This window comes from Hetaerina americana, unplaced genomic scaffold, assembly GCF_022747635.1.
Source record: "Hetaerina americana unplaced genomic scaffold, ioHetAmer1.1.p SCAF_8, whole genome shotgun sequence".
In the NCBI taxonomy this organism is placed as follows: Eukaryota; Metazoa; Arthropoda; class Insecta; order Odonata; family Calopterygidae; genus Hetaerina; species Hetaerina americana.
In genome coordinates this window covers 46,537,709-46,556,831 of record NW_027287427.1, presented here as the reverse complement: position 1 = coordinate 46,556,831, position 19,123 = coordinate 46,537,709, and the positions used below count along the sequence as shown (strand labels likewise).

The following is a 19,123-nucleotide window of genomic DNA, read 5'->3' as shown; positions in this document are numbered from 1 at the left end:
GAGAGGGGGGAGAGTGAAGGATGGGGTGGGGGTTGCCGGGGAAACGAAAAACACGGAGGAAGACTGGTGGGAAACCCTGAGAGAAAAGATGGAAGGAAAAAAAAAACGGTGGGTGAGATTGTGCACGGGGGTTAGGGGGGTTGTGGGTGGATGGAATTGGGTAAGCGAGGGGCAGGGAGGTTCTCGATGGGGGAAAGGAAGGTGGCCGATGTTGGGTATGGATGGAATGAGGTTGGAAAGATTGGAGGGGGGGTGGTGTTGAATTGGGTTCTTGGGGGTGAGAGAAGTTTCGCGCGGCATTCTGAAGGCGTGAGAAAGCGGGGGGGAAAAAAGAGCGAGATAATTTGGAGGGTGGGAGTGGCCATTACACATATCGATGTTTCGGGAAGCAAAACAACTTGCTCAAGTCCATCCAAAATGGATTTCAATTAAAAATCTTGCGAGAGGACACGAGCGGATTTTTTTTTCTGACCGGAAAATGGGAGCGTTTTCGCCATGTGCCAGAGCACAAAAAAGCAAAATTTGTGCACGTCGACAACTAGATATGTTTGAAGTCCGTTCTATCCCCTTGGTCTTGCGGAGAAGAAACATTGAAATACGAGCCAACATGTTTTACAAAACTTTCCGAAAACATATGGGAAAAAGATTATTACCATTTCAAGCAGGGGGAAAACTCGTTTCCAAGATCGTTATTTGCGTACGAAATTATTCCAAACCAAAGCTCATACCTGATCTGACCCCTTGAAACATTAAAGCATTGTATTCTAGTCTAGAATAATTTTTAAGTAATTCAATGATATCTTATCATATTTTCTTCCCTTAATTACCATCGGAACCCATAATTATTATTTTATAATTTCACCTGCTTACTTGTGCAAATAATGAAAGATGGCAGGTCCGAAAATAGGCAAAAATGACTTATTTTTCAGGATAAAAAATCAGCAAACATGCACGGCCTAGTTGATAATGAATTGAGCTAAAATACCGTTCCCTAGCATTTTCATGATCTTCTTTCGAAAACTATTAAATTCTAGGAACATAACTTCGAAGTTACAATACATTGATATTCTCCATTAAGTCGTCGTATCCTATCATAATAATCCCGTAATACGAGCTACCCCCATAGTTTTCTGAGCCAAGGAGATGGTCGTGTTTCCAGTTTCGACAACAGAGAAATAAACACACAGAAAATTAGAAAACATCGATGCTGGGTTATGTCGGGAAGGAGGTGGGAGAACGTTGCCGATGATAAAAATGGCGGAGTTCGTGAAAAGTCGTGGAAATTGAGGGAGGGAGGAGGAGATGGGGAAAAAAGTAAAATGGTCGGTGGAAGTAAAAAATGGATATTTTTCCAAGGAGGGGAGGAATGGGAAGGGAAGAAAATAAAGGATTGGTTCCGTGCGTTGAATGGGGACACAGCCAAGGTGAAAGCGGTGGCTGAGTCGTTGGAAAGGGAACAGGGTCCTTTGTCCTCTGCCCGAGCGCAATGGATTGAGGGCTCAGAGGTAACGAAACGCTTGTATCCCCGCAACGATTTCACGAGGAATAAAAGAAGCCGCGTAAACACTGTAAACTAGAATGGAAAGATTGAAATGTTTTACATTTTTATTGTAAAATTGAAGGTCATAATGGTTTATGTTGAATAATTTCTCTTTTGCTACTCAATTCATGGCTATTATCAAATCTACAAACTTGATGAAATATAATGATAGCCTTCCCGAAACTATGCAATTCTGTTAAAGAATAAACTACGGTGATGCTTGAAGAGAACTCGGGGAATTTTTTCTCGGTTTAGGGTGTTCGTCGCCATAGGTGATGGATATTCATGATAAATGACCAATGTTTTAACGTAATAAATATTTTTCGAATATTATTTTTTTAATTTTGAATGATTCTCACATTCCTATTAATCAATATAAAAGTAAAATGGGAAATAGTTACTCAAAAATATTTATTAATCATACATATTTATTCAATAAGCAATAAGTTTTAATTTTTTTATCAGATTAATTTGTTTTCTTCAGCATTATGTGTTCATACCTTTCAATTTATGCTATAATTTGATACTATCTCATAGTTTTGCTCCTAGCGCGCTCTATTTCCACTATGCGATGGATTATTCCGTTCTACAATTTTATATGAGGCCTGCACCCGATGATATTCAAACCCCATAGCCATTCACCATGAAAGATAACTGAAACTCTCAAATAAGATACGTATATAAACAAGGGACCATCATGTGAAAGTACTCGTTTTGACTAAGACTTTAATAACATACTGATCATATACGTGAATCATTGGAAAAGCAAATCAGGATAGGAGACTAAAATGTTGTGATGGAGGTGGATGCTGAAACCCTTATCTATAGATACTATGAGAAATAAAGACGCATTCAGATGAGTAGAGAAATAAAAGCCACAATTTGAGTACGATGAGGAAACGATAAAACAGACGAATTGAGCACCGCTTGCGTTACATTGAATTTGTTACGAGCATAATGGATGAGAAAATAGAAGGGAAAGGTCCCACTGAGAAGGCCGATGGACGATTAAGTTGAATAAAATATAAATTTATTCTGCTCTCGGTCTCAACCATTGAACAATTACACATGTCCAATGTTTAGCGAAATAAAATAAGGTATAGTAGATATTATCACATATTATCACACTACCATACATTAGCCTAAGGCACTAGCATTTTATTTAGCAATAGTTATTATAAGAATAACTTGTATTACTAGAAAGATATTATAATAGTTTAGTATTATATAAAATAACATGCACTATATCTCTGTACATAAATATAGAACCCAAGTTTTAAGATCGTCGAGCGCGGAATTCCATAGTTTAGAGGCTGAAATCGGAAAGGACCTTTGATTAGACTGGATTGGGTTACTGGATAATGCAGACACAGCGAGTTCGATGCGAGAAGCCTTATTTGTAACCGCTGACCTAATCTAAAACATTTTAAGGAGGTAATTTGGAATACTCTTACAAATGGAGTGCCAATGAAAGCACATTTTTCTTCTATTGCATAGTTTTAGCCAGCCTTAGCTAAGCAGGTGTGAAGATACATGGGCATCGCTTCTGAGGACCAAAATAGACCCTACACCGGGATATAGTAGTCTTTGTACGTTTCGGTGTAATTATTTAGGGTTATCGTTATAGACAATGCTATAATGATAAAATGAAGGAAATATCAGAGATGAGATCGAAATTTTTCTTGTAGAGATCAGGAATAAATTCGTATGCAGTTTTTGCTGATGGAGGGATGATGCACTGGCTTTGTCGCAGATATCATTGAAGTGAAGGTTCCAAGAAAGATTACTAGTTATGGCAATGCCTAAATTGCGAACTGAATCACAATAAGTCATATAATCATCACGCAATTCAACTTCACTTAGTAGATTGAGAAGGTAAAGTAAAGACGAGTGTGAGACTAAGGAGATATCAAGGTATCAAAGAGATGGCATTTTAGGGAAGGTAGGTAACCTTATACAGCCGCATTCAACAAATTTTCGGAATGATTTACTGAAAACAGTTGTTATTATCATTCTCCTGGGCTATTCAATAAATTTTCCAATATAATCCTTTCAAAAAACAAGCAGCGCTTTCTTAGCTTATGTTCTACAATACCCGTAATGACATCACAATTCCCGTAAAAGAGGTCTTCTGGTCAATTTATTTCCTCATGAATGTCATTTACGTGCCCCAAAATATTTGTTCCTTTCATCTTTTTGTAATAAACTGCGTCATCAAATGGTAAATTAATAAAATTGCAAATGCCTTGATTGCCTTATATTCATAGTTGTTCTTTTTTTTCTCTCTTTCTGATTATACTAGGAGTCTTACTTTTGTTATTGATGATCTCATGAAATATATATTTTTTCAGATTTCATGGAATAATTCTCGGAGATTCAAACTGTTAAGAATAGGATTATGTTGTCTTTTAATCAAAACTAATAAAAACCGACGCTGTATTGTACCTCCATCACCTGCTTAGTTCCAAGGCTACATATCGGAATATTACGAATGTGTGGCCCGATGCGTATACTCATGACTAATATTTGACGGACCATACTCAGCAAACGTTACCTAGAAAAATTAAATTTATTTCGTATTTCCTAACATTTTCGCTGTATCATGATATATATCTCCAAAGATAAATATTTATACTCCAACATCCAGATATCGTATACAGTTTATGACTACGTATACAGAGTTGATTTTATGCCAAAATAATGACTGGAAATAAAAACTTTGAATGATTTAATCCAGAGCACGTTACGTACACTTGAAAAACCTAGAAAACTTAGCAATTCTCCAGGGCACAAATTTACCTGCAAAGAAAGATTTGCAATCCTAATTCTGAGACGCAATTTTTCTCAGAATATACCAGAAGATACAATATCTTTTCTCTTTTCTCGGAGGAAAATACTATTAAGAATGGTATTCCAGATTTATTCATGTCAAAGATTACAGAAATTGAAAATATCGACTCTGTTTGGATTAGTATCTAAAGATAATAAACTTAGAATTCCAAAAACCTCCATCGGACACTATGATCGATATTCAGTGCTTGCATACCTGTATTTCATCTCAGTTGGTCTTAAATTTTGATGTTATTGCCTACTACTTAAAATTTATGACAAAAACTCACTCCCTTAAGAAGTTCTTTGAACTCATTCTCCGCCGTGAACCGTTTAAACTAAAAGCATTCGGAGACGGCGAACGTAATTTCGAAACTCTTGAGCCTCTACATCCCTACGATCGAGAAACCCGGTGGAAAATGAAACCACTGAGAAGACAAGTGCGTGACCAAAACCTCGGTGCACGACATCTCCACGCCTCTAATCGAGGTGGCAGTGAAGAGACGTGGCTGTCGGACACCTTACCCTCAAGATTTTCTCGGCACTCACAATGCTTGCGCCGATCACGCCATCCTTTGTGCTCGGTGGCTGCTTCCTCCTCCCAGCGATTTGTACGCTTGTATATCGACGTGTGAAATTTAGACGTCACCGCCGGAGATCCATCATGTCAAGGTGTGGGACTATGGAAACGAAAGGATTGTGAAATCAGAAGCGTGATGATGGAACTCCGACGGAAATTGTGTCGGCATCCCCCAAAGACCTTTCCAATTTCTTGTGATTTTTCAACAAAAACGAAAAATCTTTCCCCTTTGTCGTCAGTCACTTTTTATGACAATGGAAGTTCAAAGGTAGACCGAATGCAAATTCAAATGGCATGAGACAAAGAGCAGTAAATTGGGTTGTTTTGGGGGAGATATATAATGTGCAGTGAGTCAATGCACGCTAAAAATACCTGGCCAGAATTCTGAAATAGTTCCCAATACCCGATCCTGTAACTCTAAAATCTTTTCATAGAAAGCATTGTTCGCCAACTTTCACAGCGATTACGGGAAATCGAGCATTTGAGAAGCAGTTGCAATAATTGCCTCAATTATTATTTGGTAGACTACCGTTTAAGGTAAGTTTTGGATGGACACCAACATAAATTCATTATAACCCTTACCTTCGTCTAACAATACGTACACGACCTGAAACCTCACGGTAAATAAAACTGATCTTCAATTTCGAATACGGTCCACCTATCTTCATTCTATCTATCTATCTACAAAGTACGCCGCAAGCCGCCGCAAGGGCGTTTGGCGGGGGGGGGGGATGTTAGATCACCATCCGTAATTAAGAATAAAACCGCATGGAAAAACCCACAAATTCATCCCAATCTTCACTTGCAAAATCGTATATATTCATGCAAACACCTTTTCAACTCACATACAGATACCTATACCATCAACTAACACACGCATGCAACTAGGAATAACCTTATATCTACAAGACGTTTTATCTTGTCCTGTCTTATAAATTATTATTATTAATTATTCCGTCCAATATTCCTATTTTTTGACTACCCTTCCCTGGCTTGCCAAATTTTCTCCGCTATATCAGTCTTCAGCATTACATTATCAATAAGAATACTCTGCATCCACTTTTCCCGCCTTATTTGGACCTCTCCCAACTCTCTCTCCCCCTCCAACATTCTTAGCACTTCTTTGTATGTTTTCTTTTCTGTCCATTTCAACTTTGCTATCCTCCTCCATACCCACATTTCAAAAGAGTAAAAACTGCACCTATCATCCTTTATCATTGCCCATCATCCGTATCAAAGATGTTACTGATAATTTCTTAACATCCTCGTATAGCTTAAATGCAATTTACTCCAACCTCCTTCTAAAAGCTTCTTGATCTACCCCAATTCTTTATCTTGTGTCCTTATTACTTTAATCGTCTTGGTCCAGAACTTCTTTGGCAGATAAATTGTTCAATCTACTTTAGTTTTTACCCTCAAATTTTTTTTTAACTTATTCCCATTACCTTTGATTTTTTACATGGATTCTCACTCGATACCTATCACACTGGTTCTCTGATTCGCTCATCAATGAGTATGACCCCTAGGCTAACCTTGATCAACCGCAAATCTGAGTTTTTGGATTCCCCACCTACTTTCACTCCTATATCATGCCCTTTCCTTACCCCTAACTGGAATATCGTACCCACAAATTAGGGCATTTAGTATGTCTTGCACATAATGGATTATTATAGAGAGAGACAAATATCATAGTCAATATATCGCTTTCAGTATAAATGCTAAATTAATGCAATCAGATAAAATTAAATTCCAAATTAATTAACCTATGACGAACGCTGGGCGTTATTCAGCCGCGGCAACTTTTCTTGGTCTCATTTACGACTAAAATATAGCTTTGAAATATTTTTCAAAGGATATTTCAAATCATTAGAGACTTCAATTATGAATATGGGCGTGGTAGAATAGCTTGACTCAAATATGTGTAAAGGTATGTGCCCGATCAAGTTGCATGTGTAATTATTCCCTTAAGATTAATTGACCTTTCCGAAGAGTCTTTTTTTTGAAGAGATTTTCGACGCAATTCCATGCAGTTGATGAAAAAATTGTATGAAATATGCAGCAGAAAACTGATAAAAGATCGAATAACTTAAATAGGATACGTTAAATTTATTTTATTTCATCTGCAACAAGATATGTCATGGGCACAGGCAAAGTGGTTATCTTCTCTTAAGTGGGTACATCAGTACGCAATTTGCATAATCCGGTGAGTTTCACACTGCAAATATCCGTTGCTGTCAACTGATTTGCGGTATTTTAGCGTCTAAACTCACCCGAGGATTCTATCTCCTTCGTGACATTTCACCATTAGTACGGCAGAGTGCTTTTGAAACGCGGGCGAAGAGAAAAATGGTTAAGGTAAAATGGACATGAAATAAAACAATCGAAGAAATGATGGGAAAGGTGGGAAAGCAAAAAGGGATTGCTTGGAGGAAGGAAAAAGGAGGCAGGAAAGGTGGATCAAGAGTATTTTGATTTACGACCGGCTTCTGGAGACTGCGTTAAAGAAGAGGACGATTGGCAAGCAAAGAAGTGGTAGAAAAAGGGAAGGTATGATGGATAGAATGAAGGGAGATAGTAAGTATTCGAAATGGAAGAGCAACTTCATTAATAGATAATTGTTTTTAGCATATATTTCAACGGGTGATAGCGGTTATGATACTCAACACCGAAACTTCTTGCCAAGTATTTTTGCGAACGTCACCCCTTTTCGTCTCTTGCTCGTGTGTAAATTGAATTCTTTTGGGACTTCTCCTTCAAGTTTTTGAAAATAGTAAAAATATATAAAACGGTCGGAGAGGGGTGTCTGCCCTTAAAGCATATCTTTGTTAGCTTTTATTTAGGAATGAAAATACTGAACTATTTCCGGGCAACCATAGTGGGAGATACAAGAGGATTATCAGTCCTTTCCCCCGGGCCTTCAGCCAATGCCACTTATTATTGGGCCGCTCCGTTATCACGGAGTTATTAACCTTCCCAAGTCTTAGCCTTCGTTTCATTTGTTCGATATTCGCCTTTCAATGAAAACTCGAAAACTTTCAGAGCAAAAAGGAAGAAAAAGCCACATTTTTACTATTTCTTAACTTCCTTTACTAGGCCATTGTTCCCAACGCTCCGTCCACCTAATCCCCAAGCCGCACGAGTCAAAAACTGCGGAGGAAGAGGAAACGGAGGAGATGCTTCGAGTCGGAGTGGGTGGGGAAACACAAAGCGTCCAACAGCTCCCCCACCTCGTTTCCCACGGCGTTCCTATCGCATCAATGGGGGCGTTTTCCGAGCGTGCCGCGGCAGTTGGTTGTGGGAAGGCGACGAGGTGGTTGCGCAAACGATTCAAAATGCCAGAGTGGGACCGGAGGGAGGAGGATGGGCGCGGAGTTAAGGGGAGGGATGAATGAGAGAGCCGAGAACTACTCCCCACCACTCGTTCATCTCGCTCCTCTTCTTTCCTCTTACGCTTTTTTTGGGATTCTCCGGCGATGAAACAAAAAAAAACAGGAGCGACTCTCTTTCGGCGGCTTGAGAGAATTGATTTCTCCGGAAAGGAATGAGGCGAATGGGTACGAAGACTGGAGGACGAGTGGGAGTGTTCAATTCGTTCAAGTATCTTGATCTCCCCGACACACCCCCGACTCATTTTCCCAATCCCCCCCCTCATCCCCCTCTTCCCCTGTAGACGTTGTGGCCGCCTCGAAGGACTTGAGGTCATCGGAGCCACTTTTTTTCTCTCTTCCTAAGCCCCCGCTTTTAACCCTCTTTCAACCCCTTGAGGAGAAAGCCGAAATAATTGGAAGGAGCCGGAAGTTGGCTAATTATACTCGTATCAACAATATAGCCCATGGAAATCTCCTCACAAAATAACAGGTGGAAATATGTTAACAGATAAGGTAGGCACTCACGAGGGAGTGACGCTACTTATTAATATTTCCCAATGTCTACATGCTATATTTTAGCATATATTTATCCCTGAAAATCTACGAGAAATAAATTGGTTATTCAGTAGAGTTTATTCTGAATATGCAGTAGACTAGTCACGATACTGATTGTTTATTTTCATGGATACATTGCTAGAGGTGCCGAGCAATATGTATACATCTTGAAGGAAAATCTCACCGAGGTGAATAATAATTTAAACGGAGAAGCGAGATAGCGCTAGGGAATAAAAACACAAAGAAACATACAAATGAAACTCCCGCATACTTCGAATTCTCCGTGGCCAAACCAAAAGACCAAAACCAAAGCATCTTTCCCTAAAAGATGGTGGTTTGGACATGGAAAATTAGAGATCCGTGTGGATTTCATTTTTATGTTTCGCTCTTCCTATGCGTGTGTACACTCAGAGATATATATATACATATATATATATATATACATATATATATATACATATATATATATATATATATATATACATATATATACATATATATATATACATATATATATACATATATATACATATATATATACATATATATATATATATATATATATATATATATATATATATATATATGTACCAACTGTGGGTCGAGGAAGTCCAGGGGGTAGAACCTTCGAATAATGACCGGAGGGTAAGAGTTCAATTCCCGGCCAAGTCTCTCTCTGGGCACCATCAGCTGAACCCAAGAGTTTTCGGGTACCATAATGAGCACAGAAAAAGACACTGGCTACCCCTACCCTGGTGTGTGAATTTAAGACGCCGTCGGGCTTAGTACTGGGTGAACTCTATCATCACCTACCAAACCGACCTTCAGGTTCATTAACTGTGCGTATGGATATATAGTATATCAACTATAAAAATAGTACAATTTCACAAAAATAATAAAATGAATTAGGGACACATTTTTCTCTCAGTAAGTGACTCTACTTGTATACAATGATTTATCTCTCCCGTTGAGTTGAGAAATAATATCTTCGCAAACGATGATCTTTTGATGCAACAGAGTTATCTTAAAAACACCTAAACTTGCTCAAACATTGCAAATTCTAACATCGCTAAGATTTAAAGCAATTCTTAAGAAACTACGGGAGATGCCGCAGCAGAAAATTTTAATGGAGTCATCTGCTAATGCGCATTACAATTCAACAATTTCAAAGCGTAAAAATCGCCATCATTCGCCAAGGAGTAAAAATCATCCCAGTCATGGCGAATGATTTTTACGCTTGAAAATGCATTGTAAGATTTCAAGCTCTTATTTTTCATTAAGTTTCTCATTACTACGATCGGTACATTCATTATTCAAGAATTACTTTTTTTGCAACCTCCAAAGCAGTTCGCGGAATGAACTTTTGAGAAATTACCTTTCAAACCAGAGTTATTTGGAGAATCATTAAATCTGGAAAATCATTCTATGGATGATGATCCTCAATTTTTTATAATTTTGAATTTTTTGAACATAATTCATAATGGACGATGGAGAAATTCAAGAAAAGAAATGGTTCTATGTACACATGAAAAGGGTGGCTTAAGTACCTCCTTTTCGATATCAGCCATTATAACGAATCTATTTTTCATGGAAATGAATGGTATTTTCATTGAGTTTATTTTTCTTCTCTCCGCAGGCGGACTGAATCAAGAGAGAATGAAAACCACTTATGAAAGGAGCTGCTACGTTTGATAGTCACTTCCATTTTAGAGCTAGTGCGGTAAGTAAGCCAATTTTTTTCCCTAATGGATGTAACTTTATTCAAGCCACATTAAAGCACGGTCCATTTAAATCTTACACCCTATGGCATGATATGATTTTCGTGAATGAAATGATAGATGAGTACTCTGATAATATTTAATACCACTTTACTTTGCCGTCTCAGAGTGTTCTGTTTCATTTAGCGATTTTGCAACGTATTATTCCAGGCAAGTAAAAGAGACTCATTAACGTGTGACGCTTGTGTCAACGGTCTGTTCAGAACGTTTTCACTGCAATTTCTGTGCTGTCATTGTAAAGCTATTTATCTCCAAGCATTTGAGTTTGAAAATGTATTCGACTAAATTGTCATGCAGAAAAGTACAGTGCGAACAGTTGGCATGCAGTGATAAGGGCGTAGGATAAATTTCTAATCATACTTATTTTACATTCTATCAACAAATTATTTCCATAAAATTTATTGATAAGAATATGTAACTATTGTATAAATATCTTTTGGTGTGTTTTTTATAGAAGCACATATGTGCATATATGTATGTATATATATGTATGTATGTATGTATGTATGTATGTATATATATATATATATATATATATATATATATATATACATCTATACATACATCTATTTGTGTATATATATGTATATATACACATATGTATGTGTATGTGTATATATACGAGGGTCATCCGGAAAGTAGTACCCGTTCGTGCCGCATGAAGTGCTGACGACGCGAGTAGCCGCTGGACGAGGTCAGATAGCTTCAGTGGCTTGTCTGCCTTCTCTGAGCCAAGTTGCGTGACGCTAGCATTGCCTGTGTTGTTTCTGTGATTGTTTACAATGTTTAAAAAAATTGAGAACGCCGCCAGTTGTGAAGTGAGGGCAGTGATTAAATTCCTCAATGCAAGAAACGTTCGCCCATGTGATATTCATCGCCAATTAAAGGAGGTGTATGGAGACAATGTAATGGACGAGTCGTCTGTTCGGCGGTGGTGTCGCAACTTCAACATGGGGAGGGGGAACACACACGACGATGAGCGTTCGGGGAGACCGTCTGTCATTACAGACCAACTGGTGAGCTCAGTTGACGAATTCGTGAGGAACGATCGGCGCGTCACAATTGATGACATCTGTAAGCATTTTCCCAATGTTTCTCGAACAATTGTTCATGAAATTGTTAAACACCATCTGCATTATGCAAAAATTTGTGCAAGATGGGTCCCTCGCGTATCTCAATGAGCTGGCGGCGAAGGACTATGCAGCAGGAATACAGAAACTTGTCACACGTTATGACAAATGCCTTAATTTGCTTGGAGATTATGTTGAGAAGTAGTTTAAAGTATCCTCTTTCAAATAAAATTTTTTATGTTTGTTAATATTTACTTTTGTGTCTTTATTTCACGAACGGGTACTACTTTCCGGATGACCCTCGTATATATATAATGATATTTTCATATTATAATGAATGCTTACACAAAATGAACTAAGTAGGATTGAGCCTATAATTAAACATTTTTTCTCAACCATTTTCAAGGGATGACTCATGAAAGAAGAAGGTGAAAATGAAGGTTGAGACACGAAAAGATCTCCTCTAAAGAAAATCAACAATTAATGCATGGTTCCTTTTCCTACTGATTGCATTTATCAGCTTATTAACCACTTTGAACTGTTAATTCTCTATCGTGAAAAACTTCGCCACCAGATTCAATTCGGACATGATAATGACATGATACCTTTTTTTATAAAAGTACTGTTGAATGAAGATTGAATAGCATTTTAGTTGGTGCAGACATGCGATAAATAAAGGGTAGAATGAAATTCGTAGTGAAATTGGTTCACACTTCACGAAAAAAGCAAGGAAAAAGCAGAATAAACGACACATCAGACACGGTCAGATCGGTATAATTTAAGTGTTTTCCACCCACGGCTCTCAAGTAATGAAAAAGTAAAGCGAGCTCCATAGGTGCAGGAAGTTCAACGCCAGTCTTTGGAAAGCCAACAGAATATCCACCGACAAATTTATGATGCCAACCCGAACCTTGCACCATTTCAAATTTCGGCCCTTTAAACGAAAATGTGTCGATACTAATTTAGCCTCCCGTGCACAAAACTAACTCATAATTTGTGTGAGAGAAAGTGGCAATTTTTCTAATTCTTTACAAACTTCTACAACGCAGAATGCTCGTATTTTTAAGAATTTGACGCCGCTTGAATCCAGAGTTAATTAAGGAGTTATTAATTTTTTATTAGAGAGTGATCAGTTATTTATTTAGAAGTAGAATAAAAATATTCAAAAGAGTTCTATTCTTTTTGCCAGCAATTCCATCCATAAAAGATGTTACTGAATTATTCGAGAAGAATTTTACAAAGGTCGAAGATTCTCTTAACATTGAACTTTACTTCTTACAAAAAGTGGATTATTTAAGTACACAGAGGATGTGCAGCTCAAAGCAATATCACACCAGTAAAAAGTATTTCTACTCCCGAACTTTAGGTTTAGATATATTTCATATTCCCATAAACTCTTGTTTTCAGCGGATAACAGAGCATAAGAATGTCATTTTCTTCTGGTAACTATTTTTTTATCAAAACTGTCTAAGTGCAAATTCATGGCAAAATTCATGAAATATTCAAATGATATTTCAAGCAGTAAGGTATACCTTTATTTCAAGAAACCCATGCCCATATTAAATAAGGTATTAGGTTTTTGTGCAATTCTCTCCAGAACTACTGAGTTCAGTCTATATGATTCATCAAGCCGGATAGTAAAAATAGAAATTCCCAGCAATCAGTTAAACAGACTATTACGTAAAAATGGCGAATATGGAGAATTGTGGGAATGGAAAGTCGCACATTGTCCTGGGGTCCTAAAAGAGGCACCCTATTCAAAGTAAATACCATTCCAAGTCCACATGATTGCTATTACAGTAATATAATGGCGATTAACAAAATCTAAAGTTTTACCAGGGAAATCATAAACTCTCGTTGTAATCATAAATAAACAATTGGTGTTAAGTGAACTTGTGGCGTTATCATCTATAGACTCTTTCCAGATGACCCTTCCCTCCTAATCCCCCGGCATCACTTCCCTAGAAAGCAGGTAGAAGACACGGCACAGTGAGGGGGCATGTGGTAGAAGATAAGGGAGTGAAGTAATGAAAAAGGTGAGGAGGGTTGTCGGAGAGAGGAACGTAGAGAACGGCAGAAGGTGAGGGAAGAAGGAATCAGGGAAGAAGATGGAGCGTGACGAAATGAGGAGACAATCCCGGGGAATGAGTCCTTGTGGGGAAGGGAGTGTGGGAGGCGGGGGGCGGAAAGTTGGGCGAGCAGAGCGGAGGAGGACAACAATTCGTACAGGGTTGTGGGAGGGGGGGTAGTATGGGGCGTTGGGAAGCAAAGAAAGGCGGAGGAAAGGGTATTCCCAACGGAATGGAGAGGGAGAATTGTGGGAAAGGAAATTCGCACATTGTCCTGGGGTCCTAAAAGAGGCACCCTATACAAAGTAAATACCATTCCAAGTCCAGATGATTGCTATTACAGTAAAAGAATAACATGCTGCAAGTATTACATTTATGGCTCCGTTTTGCACGACGGACGGACTTAGGAGCTAATCTCGTGAGAGTAACGCTTGTTTATTAATTAATAAAGTTTACAATTCCTCATCTTTGAGCTCAACTGTCATAAATTAAAAAATTATATCGCTGTAATAAATAGGCTCAAGATAAATAGGCTTATAATAAACTAGTTTATAAATTTTTTATTAAACTTCTTTATTAATTAATAAAGCTTGTAACTTCGAATCTTAAAACTCAACTGTCATAAATTCAATAATTAAATCATTTTAGTACAAAGGCTCATCATTAATAGGCCTATAATAAATTGGTTAATACAAAAATATTTAGAAAGTAATTTGTCAACTTTCACCCCTTTCACCGAAACAAATATGAAGTAGAAATCTGAATAAAATCTTATTACTATTTTAGTTGATAAAACGTTACTATACCGTAATTCTTGCTTCATTTTATCAATTTCGGGATATGATCAACGCATAATTCAATATTATCCAGCTTCATTACGTCGGGTGAACCAAAATCTCTGTCTATATTACATAGCCATCTCACTTTTGCTCTTGCTCAGAAATAGGCAAACAGAGGAACAAAAATAATCGAAAGACCAACGCGAACGGACATACGAAATGAAGCGAGCATTTCCGAAATAGAAGCAAGATAAGGGAATGGGGATAAAAGAAGGGGTGTATAGAAGCGCAAGACCAGGGGGAGGCGGCGGAAGAAGGTAGGAAAAGAAAAGTAGAGAGGACGAGCTCGGCTGGAGAGGAGGGGAACAAATTTAAGCCAATGAGGAAGATAAATGCCTGAAAAGGGCACGCGGGGTAAATAGAAGGCGAAGATCAGATTAAGGAGAATCGGAAAAGGGTGGGGAAGAAAATCGAGGGAAGGAGATTGCGGAAGAGAGGAGAGCGTGGGATTGGTGAGGGCAGAGAAGGTGAGAGGGAAGGACGTGTGCGAGAGAAGGAGGAGAACAAAACCACTCAGAGAGAGGGAGAGTTAGAGAGGTGTAGAGGAAAAGAGAATGCTTTTTGGAGGTATTGAGGGGTATACATCTCAAGGTGGAGGAGTTTCAGGGGTGTGAGGGGGGTTGAAAAAAAGGAGTCTGCGGATTGAAGAAGCAGGGAAGGAGGGGAATGGTGGAGGAGGAAGTGGAACCCCCTCCCCCGGAGAGCACCAAGTGAAGCGTGAATCTCCCGAAATGAATTTTCAAAGACGGACGACCTCATTTGCCGGTCGAGCGAGTGTGACAATGGATACGGGAGGCAGGGAAGTGCAGGAGACGGAGGAGGAGGGAAGGCTTGAGAGGAGGGGATAAGAGAGTTGAAGAGGGGATCGGGGGGTGGAGATGGGACCTTGTGTGAAGGGAGGGGGGCGTGCGGGGAAGTAGGGAGGCATGGTAGGATGGCTAAAAAGGATACGGAGGACCGGGGTGGGGGCTGATGGGGGAGAAAGTGCCAAGGGAAGATATGGAGGAAAGAGGGGACGCTGGATCTCGAGAGAAATATCGATGAATCAATGTATCGATTTATCTTAATTCGATGTGACAAAAGCACGTCGTTTTTTCTAAATCTATGTGTAGCTTTGTTGTTAGCAATAGCCTACCGAGTTTGGATAGCTTTTTGATGGACCCCTGGCACTGCATACTACTAAGCTCCTGACTAACATGCCACGAAATATCTTCGAACACCGTATTGCATACTTCGATAACTCGTTCTTTAGCTCTGCATACATTCCACTCTGCTTAGTTTTGTCAAAATTGCTATTTTTTCCTACTTCTAACTCACTTTCCCAGCATTCTCACTCCTACTACCACTTTCAGAATCCTGGTTTGACCAGTCGTCGTGAAAGATGTGCAACTCAGAAGAAATTTGTACATTATGTTCAATATTTAAAAAAATTAAATGCATACAGAAAAACTCAACATTCACAAATTCAAATATTAAACTAAACCAGACCATTTTGGGTTTGGGAACTTATAGAGTGCGTTAGTCCCCTGATGAAGAAGTTAAACCTGTATGCTAGAGAGGAAAGCTTTTCGATCAGTACGCCGATTCAACAGCCACTCAAGTTTTTTATGTACTACCAAGCTGCGCGTCCTTCTAACTTCGTCCTTTGAGAAATTATTTTCAAAAACGGAAAACTTCTGCGAGGTAAGCTTTCTAACTTCCAAATCGCGGAAAACACACTCAAATGTGTTGAGGATGAACGCCTATTAAAACGTAAATGGGAAGAATTATATTCTAGCAGTCATTTTAATGGAATAACGTGGGGGTCACTGTACTCGTATCATAGTCACGCCCAAAACACGGCAGTGAGCGATTAGGTTTCCCGCGCACTTTTTTTCATAATTAACTATCAATAACTGAAAGATACATCGGTTATTGATTAGGCGGATTTTATATCGCGATGTGAGGAGGCATCTGTATATAAAATAAAACCACGAAAAATATCGAATCCCACCAGAAACGTATCGATACGCACGGCCTGCCCGAATGGGAGTCCGGTTGGGTTAGAGAACTACGAACAGAAACTAGTGGATCGGAGGAGGGGGTGGAGGTGGATGGGCGGGATAGAGGGTCTGGGGTTTCAGTTTCTCGAAGGGGAGAGAGGGAGGGGAAGTTGATAGGAAGCCGAGGACGAGGAGGAAGGGTGAGATGGGGTAGAAGGAGGAGTTTTGGGTTTTGAAGGTGAGGGAAGACAGGGAAGGAAACCGGAAGGGGTGGGGGGAGGAGGCCGAAAGGGGGAGGGAGGAGCAGGAGGAAGAAAGTCCTATATAGCCGGGCGGGATTTTCGCTACAAATGAGGCGAAAAATAAGTTGTTGGTCTCAGAGTGTTTGGTATGGGTTTGGACGCGAGAGACAAAGGGCGGCGACCAGGGAGATGGGAAGAAAGAGGGAGAAAGAGAGAGAGCGAGGAATGGAAACAGGACGGAAGGTAAGAGAGGTCGGCGCAGGATGAGAAGAAGGGCTTGGGAGGCGGAGGGAAGAAGGGCGTATAAAGGTTATCGTTCGGAATTGAGATAGAGGCGAGGGATTGGGGAGGCCACACGCCGCACGACCGAAATGAACTCGACGGGGGTGCGGCCGCCGAAAAGTGATGATTTTTACAAAGACAAATATAGTTTCAAACGAATGAGCGATAGAATGGGTTAATGTGTGGAACACGAGGGCGTTGAGGGGTAAGGGAAAATATTCGTCCCAATTTAATAGTATATTCCCATCGACTCATTCTTGTTCGGAGCGCGCATCGGACAGGTTACGAGAAATTCATTACTTTGTTTATTGCTCTTCAATCTTCTTCACGATATTTTCATAACCCTTTGATACACTTTCGGTTATTTAGGCATTAAAGTTCAAATAATGCCGCCACTGGTTTTATATAATCATAATTATAATGCCTCTGCCGATAACACCGAGAATCTATAGCAAGGGAATTTGACAGGAGTTAAAGAAGAAAACATGTTGTATTTAATGAAGCTCCGTGTATATTAGCATCCTCAAGACTGTTATAAGGGCATGCATAAAGAATTAATTTTACCTTTTGGACATTAGCACTGGTAATATTAATGAATGCCAAAAAACGAATCACCTGTGGTATTAATAAACACAAATTAACATGAACCATTTCAGTGAAATAGATAGTAACGACAGTACACATATTGATGCAGCAATAATATTTTTCTCTTGCTCAAACCCGTTATAGATTATCAAATAACCTGCTTTGGCAATTGTTGATTTTGAATTCTAGTTATTTTTTTGGCAATATGCTCTGTGTCCATGATTAATTCTTTAACTACATTTATCAATATTTGCAGTATGCGCGGCCTATTGTTTGCATAAAACATAACGAGTAGCATACTGTAATCCTGTTACCAAACTACAGTATCATCTACAATTCCTATGAAAGCACAGAAATTGACTCCCCTTTTTTTATCCTCACAATCATTTTACGGACTTTTATTAAGCCTAGCTTTAGAAATACCTCTGCGGAAATTGAAGCTTTTGTCAGATGTCCTATGAAGATGAATTCTATGGACAAGAATTCATTTTATTGAAGCGTACACCGCTTTGCTATGCTCAAAAAAAAATATTTTATGAATTATTCGCTAACTTGAGGTCATTAGTCAAAGCTACCATACTGAAATGTGAGCAAATCATGGGAATATTAATTGATTACATCACATATTTATTCAAAAATTTTATAAGACCCCACTTAAAATGCATGTATTTAACCAAGCAATGCAGTCAATTTTAAATATACAGAAGATTTTTTAAATCTTGAAGTTATTATAAATTTCTTGGATCACTTTCATTCCACTTAACTCTAACTAAGCACAAAATTTTTAACTTTTCCACTTAGTGCAATGCCGAATAATTACATCAGGTAGATGACGGTTATTCGTACATCGTACACACTTAAAAGCGCTATTTACTACGCTTTACTAGCGCTACGTTAAATCTCATAAATCTGTGATATTTCTTTCCAGTCCGAAGTACTCCGGTAATAATAATATCTGGGTAACCTATACACGTACACCGAAATCCAATTACACAGTTCTCACATTCTGTCTCCTGGCAATTTTAATCGACGCGATCCCTTTACTTGGAAAGAAAATCTTCTATATAAGATTCAAGGCCACTTATTGGAAAGAGTGATAGGTAATACTCGATGCTTTTCAGAACTCGAGGGTTTAAGGAAGGGAGAGAGGGGAAAAAAAAGGAAATTGGAGCGAGCTACGTCGATTTTTCCCCCCGAATGGAACGCCACTCACAGCCACTCCCTTCGGCTGGTTTTCACTTCCGATACACTCGCCGATTCGAACCTCACTCATCCCCCCCCTCCTCTTTCTCCGCTACCTCAAAAACGATCCTTTATTGGAGGCATCAGGGCGCGCCCCAGTGATTCGTTTGCAGCTCAAGGAGTGGCCGGGGATGGGGTGGGGGGGGGGGGCTTGGGGAAAGG

General features: G+C 39.1%; 1 long non-coding RNA gene across 1 annotated transcript in view; it reads left to right on the top strand.

The window, feature by feature from the left end:
• Positions 1-19,123, top strand: part of LOC139697815 (uncharacterized) — a 984,864-nt gene that overhangs the window by 812,207 nt on the left and 153,534 nt on the right. Inside the window, exon 8 of the long non-coding RNA XR_011702819.1 lies at positions 10,509-10,592. This is a non-coding gene — a long non-coding RNA (uncharacterized lncRNA). The remainder of the gene's footprint in view (positions 1-10,508; positions 10,593-19,123) is intronic.